Source organism: Apis dorsata, unplaced genomic scaffold, assembly GCF_000469605.1.
Source record: "Apis dorsata unplaced genomic scaffold, Apis dorsata 1.3 scaffold_499, whole genome shotgun sequence".
Taxonomy (NCBI): Eukaryota; Metazoa; Arthropoda; class Insecta; order Hymenoptera; family Apidae; genus Apis; species Apis dorsata.
This window is the reverse complement of record NW_006263730.1, coordinates 54,285-60,636: the sequence shown is the minus strand read 5'-3', so window position 1 is coordinate 60,636 and position 6,352 is coordinate 54,285. Positions and strand designations below refer to the sequence as shown.

General features: G+C 40.9%; 1 protein-coding gene across 1 annotated transcript in view; it reads right to left on the bottom strand.

The window, feature by feature from the left end:
• The window catches only part of LOC102679504, a 15,787-nt gene extending 15,600 nt beyond the window's left edge, over positions 1-187 (bottom strand). The window contains exon 1 of the mRNA XM_006620300.2: positions 99-187. The gene's annotated coding sequence lies outside the window, so the exon portion shown is untranslated. The remainder of the gene's footprint in view (positions 1-98) is intronic.
• Positions 188-6,352: the final 6,165 nt, after the last annotated feature.

The window sequence follows — 6,352 nt, the reverse complement described above, 5'->3', positions numbered from 1 at the left end:
AAAAAAAAGAAAAAAAAAAAAAAAAAATACTCGAAGAATCGCGGCGGAGGAAAGAAAGTCGGTGCCCCTTTCGCAGACCGATTCACAACTGGCCTCACGTTTGTAACGAGCAATTGGCTGGCCGCCGCCGCTCGGAATGCACTTGTGGCACAATGAACTCCGACCCTAGCGACCGACAACGACGACTACACACAGGGCAGAGAAGGTGGGGTCACAAGATACCCACCCGAAGGGGGCGGTATGCGTTCTGGGTCCACTTTCCGCGTGGAAGACAGAGAATGACGGCCACTCGAGCCTCTCGAGGATATCCTGTCCGCAGACATTGACACCGTCCGGGGAATCGTGGTCGAACCGTGACCAAGCTCCACGCACTCCTTTGCTTCCGAGCAACCCTGTCGACCATGCTTGGAAGAGGAAAAGGAGAACCAAGTTGAACGACGCTGGTTCTAATGCTGGTAATTACGGAAAGATTTCCTGGCGACTTGTAAAATGCTTTCAAATCGAATGTTCGAGAATCATCAAGATTCTTAGAGCGTTTATTCGAAGGGATCGATTGCTACAGAAATCGTCGAGAAGAAAGGGCGCAATTAAGAGATACGATCGAAACGTAAACGAGATCTCGATTGCTTTCGATCATTCTCTTGCCGTAATTACAAATTGTTTCTACGCGTTCCTCGAATTCGCGAAATTCTTTCACTCGTTCGGCAAGAAAAAATTCGTCTCTCGAGCGAACAAATTCAATGGATGGAATAAGATGGATTCTCGGTGGTGTTCGACTAGAACTAAGCAGGCAAAAGCGTAATGAGATGATTGGAGGAGCAATTCATCAAGAGCAGTTCCCTCTTGTTCTCCCGCCACGCAACGACGAGTCCGCAGTCGTCAGGCATCGGTCGTTTAATCTCAACGAGATCCCATGTAATGGAGTAATTAACCGAGCAAAGAGCTTTTTATAAATAATACGATATTGAAGGAAGGTAAATCCGTTACTTGAATGAAAATATACGATAAACGAGAAAAAATAATTTGGTGAATATTCTTTACTGCCAAAACATTTGTAACATTTCTTCTATACATAAAATTTTCACCGTCCTTTTGCGCGATATTTCATCGGAGAATTGATCAGAAGCCGCGTCTTTGATATAGAATGATTCACGCGAAAAAGTGAAAGAGCATCGTGAAATATTCACCTTTTAATTTGCAAGCGAACGACCTTTCGGATGCACCGAAACAGCGGTTTCTAAAGATAGTCCTCATTAAATATCCGGTTGTCAGCGGCGACGTAACGAGATAATTAATGTAAATGCCTTTAACGACCTCACGGGACTAGTGTCGCCGGTTTCCATAATGATTAATCCGCATCATAGTTTTGATATAGCGCGCGAAGCCAGGTAATTCAAAAATCCGATTGAACAGAAATTTATGGTATTTCACTGTTCAAATTGGCCCTGGCCACAATCATATCGCGCATAATTACGTCATTACCTTTTACGCGAGACACGACTCTCATTCCAGGTATTTCATGCTTGGGACCGGATTTCAAAACGAGTCAATCCGTGTCGAGAAACATTCGAGTTAAATGTTACGAGTTCTAATCGACGCTGTGATACATTAAACCATTATTTTTAACCGATGATCCTAATAAAAAGAAGAAACTTTTAATCTATAATTTATTTCATATATTATTTCGATATCTTTAATTCTCGCCTTTCAAGAAGTGTTTTTTGTCGTATATCAATTGCATATCTTTAACTTTTCATCGTAAGATTCATGAATCTTCGAGATTTATCAATCGGTTTATTAATCGGCATGATTATCGATTAACAAGAGCTTCGTTTCGAATATAGCCTAATTGGCGCGATTCGTCCGGGTTCAAAGTATCTGGGACAAGAGGCGACTGTCCAACGTCTTATTTAGCTTTGATTCAGCTTTCCTTCGCAAGATTCAACGTTGATAAACAACCTTGCTCTCCTCTATTCCTTCTCAACATTCTTCCCCTTTTTCCATTCCAACTAATCCTCAGATCCGATTTTATGGAGACAAAGTCGATCGCCGTTTCCCCGTCGTTCCAGCCTGCTGTTCTCCACACGTAGAGAAGTTTCCAAGTTTCGAATTGGACCGTGTCGATCCCTCGTAGATAAGATTTACGAGAATCGAAGGGAAATCGCAGTGGCCTATGAAATTTTCGAATTATCGCTATTGGTTTTCGATAATTGGACCGTATTCAACGAATATAAAATTAATGGATTGTGCGAAATGGAACATTTCTCAAATTTACCACCATCTCGAGAGATTTTAACTTCCTCTCGTACCGTTCAATCGTGTAGACAAATATTTTGTTTATTTGCATTTCGAATAAAATATATTTCAATGAAACCACGATAATAGAGACAACGGAGAAAAATTAAAAAAAAAAAATTTATTCCTTCTAATAACTCCAACAAACTTTCTTTTCCAAACTTCTTTCATTACGTACGACCTTTTGTAAGAACCGGTACTTTGCACCTGTCGGCCACCGCTATTCGATTTATTTACCCAAGAAACAATTTCCCACCGATTCGTTCGCCTTTTCCACGCTGGCAAACAGGATAGGGAAATGCACACTAATGTTGCGCGACGTTATTAACTTCTGCAAGCAACAGCCACTTATTCACGGTCTATTGTTCTCCACGGCATGGCGGAGAGGTTGGTTATACCGGCTAAGCGTTAATCGATATTGCGGTCGATGATTGGCACACGTTTTACGAAAAAGAAGAAGAAAAAGAAGAGGAGAAAGAATACGCGTGAGGAGACGAGTCTAAAATTGTGATTCGAAGCAGGGAACGACGCCTCGTTTCGAGCATAATGTAAAAATTGTTGCGAGAAATGATCGCAATGACGATAATATTTGTAATTAGACGGTTTAGTATGTCGATGCCTTTACGGCAACGAGGTTGGCCTGAATAGCAGTCGCGGCATCGTTAAAACCGGCTCCACGTGTTCCGATCGATCATTCCATACATTTTCCACGATGCGGGATTGGAAACACGTGAAAGTTTCCGCGTCTCGTTTCCAAATGACTTCCTGTACGATTTTTTCTCTATGAAAAAATCCCTTATATAGGGTACTTGTACCAATTATTGCATTCCTATTCCATCTTTTTTCACGCGATAAATTTTAAGATCGCCGAATTGAAGTTAATTTTTAATTTTAAATAGAATCGTTTAGGATTTTCTTCCGCTATTTTATGAATTATTCGCAATATTACGAATGTCTGTGTGAGAGCAAACTTTTTTTATATTTTCATTGTTATTTGAAATTCCTTCAACATTTCATCAACAGAAAAAAAAATACAAAGTTATAGTTTCAATTACATCGTGCAAAGTAGGAACGAAAATGTATATTTTAACTTATTACTTTTAACTAGGATGCCAAAAGAAACGTTTCCTTCCTTGAGAAAGAAGAGAAAATTCACGATTACAGAGAATCGAATTCCAAAGCTTCTTGCACGTTCGGATCGATTACGCCCGAGTTACGCGTCGAAGGAACGTCGTAGCGTGACATATCTGGCTCAAAACGAAGTAAATGAGCAGCGACAAGATCGATACCACGAGGAAGGGAATTCGTAATTGCTACGGAACACGATCGATTCCGGTGTTCGAATTCGTGTCCTTTTTCTCTCTCGAAATGACGTAACACCTTTGTAATCTTACGTACGATTATGAGGCAGGAATCAACGGTACGTGGAAGTACGGGGACATTGCGTAACGATTGCGCTCGTGTATCGTTGTTTACCGTTTGTCCCCATGAACATCGGCCCGGGAAACGTTCAATTAATATGCCCCGCTCTCTGGTACACGGGACGTACGATTTGGACATAGGGAATAGAAAGTGAATAGTGGGTTGCATAAATTGTGAACAAGTTTTTTCTTCTTTTTTTCACTTTGTTTCGCACGCATATTTATAATCCCAGGCGAGAAATTTTCATTAACTTTTTTCTTTCGGGCGACGCGATGGCGAGTCGTCTCGGTCCTGGTAGATGATTTGAATAAGAAAAAAAAAAAAAAAAAAGAAGAAGAAGAAGAAGAAGAAAGCGAAAGTTGGACACAAGAAGTTTCAAGAAAATAATTGTTGCTTCACTCTCGAAACACGTATCATTCCAATTTATATCGAGATTCTTAAACGTAAGAACGCGGTGTTAAAAATCAACTTTACGAAACTCTATTACGAGACGAGATTTCTTTTTCTTCTTTCCGTTTTTCGTGATAAAACGGACAAACATCACTTCTTGGTTGCTTCCTTTTTTTTTGTTACACCCAGTTGAAGAACTCCAGGAAATTATATTATCGAGATTTGCAACGCGAAGCCGAATTTTTCTGCGCCGCGAAAGCGGAATTTTGATCGCGCTCTCTTCTTCCTCCGACCGCTGAATCTTGCCCGCTTCCGGCTCATAAATCCGCACGTGTCTGTCGAATACATAATTTCCTCACTTTCATCGCTTTTTCTTTTTCTCTTTCGCGTGCACACACATACACACACACATACTAGTTTCGTTAACTCGAGTTACGATTGGACGATTCGATAAGAAAGAACGATGATTCGAACGCGTTCCACGTGTCCATAAACGCTGTTCGTTATTTGCATTTTCGATCGAGCAATCTTATTTCTCCTTTTTTTTTTTTTTTTTCTACATTTGTTTTTCTAATCGTGCAAAAACCATGGCATCGCCTAATTGCGTAAGTTTATCGTTATTGGCGATCTCATTCACAAGAGATGCGTATCTGATCTCCACTTTCAACAATAGGAATTAATTTATTTAAAAGTTTATCCTAAAAAAGAAAAAGCAAATTAAATGGACGCGATATTCTCGTTTCACGAACGTACGGAGCGTTTCATTCAGAAGATTGGCGGGAATTAATCGAATAAAGGCCAACGTTTTGTGGGATTAAGTTAGTTGCACAAGCCAATGACATTGTGCTGCTCCGTTTTACCTTTTAACTTGCGCAAGAGGGGCATTGTTCTCCGTTAATAGTAATTACTCTCATTACGATCTAACCAGATATTAGTCTCGAGTATCGTTGACCACCCGCCTCATTTTCTGTGACGTCTTTCGCTCCACTATCTCGATTACGAACACGCCACTTCACTTTCGATCCGTCCCCAGCCAGATTTTATACGGAAATCGAAAGCGTGGCCTTGAAACGCGGAGATCCGCGTCCTTGCGGAGAAGAAAATTTCTCATCTTCTTTATCAACTATCATATTTCTTTTTCGATTTTCTTCCTCTTTTTAATATCGCCTTGATTTATTCCCCAAGAAGAGACCGACGTTTTCGTTCTACCGTTATTACGACGAATATTCTACGTTCGAATTTTACTTAAAGGAAGAACTGTAAGAAAGAATTACGACAAGTTTAAAATATAGTGTGATATTCTCTTCTTGCCTCGAACTAATATTTTCGGAAGGCATTTGAATATTTTAATAACTGCTTGAACTTTTTAAATAATCCATTGTCACTTCGTAAAAATTTCGAAATCGACTGTCTAAGATCTAATATCACTCAGATTTTTACGTATATTCTACGTTCTAACGTTGTAAAAAAAATAAAAATAAAAAAAAGTCATCTTCTTCTAAACAATTTTCTTTCTTTCCTCCGATTTTCAGATGCACGAATCGCAGAGAAATCAACCATCTAAGATCGTACCAAAATCGGATTTTTATATATATATACTACAACGTTGTAAAAAAAATAAAAATAAAAAAAAATCACCCAGAAGTAAATTTCTTCTAAACAATTTTCCTCCGATCTTCAGATGCACGAATCACAGACGTCACCGAAATATTCGTCACGAAGGAGTGCACGAAGAACTGTAATCACGGAAAAATTAAAAATTCAAAATCGTAAGAAAACTTCTTTGCATGTTCGGATGCAGCAATCACCGAGGTGGCCGTCACGAAGGCGTGCACGAATCGGAATTTCCACGGCCTTCTTTCGACCGGATTTCAAAGGTGACCGCGCGCGTTCTAGGACGTGCGTGCGTGCGTGCGCGCGTGGACGACGGTGAAAGTGGACGAGTGGCATTCGTCGAGTCATTGTGCAGACGTTTCGCGGAAAGACAGGACTTCCCTGTCTTCCGATTGCGCAACCGGACGGACCAGTTTTCGGCGAGCGGGCAGAATCGAAGCGAACGAAATCGAAAGCGAAAGGGGATCGACAGAAAAGTGACCCCTTGACCCTGTGCGCCGTGGCTCGAGGCCACGAGAACCGCGCCTCGATCGAGATTGTCACGACCGAGACGCGACCTCTCCTTTCCTCTCCCCTTCCAACGGAGGGAAACGATAAATTCGCCTTTCGATCGTCCAATTCGCAGGGATGG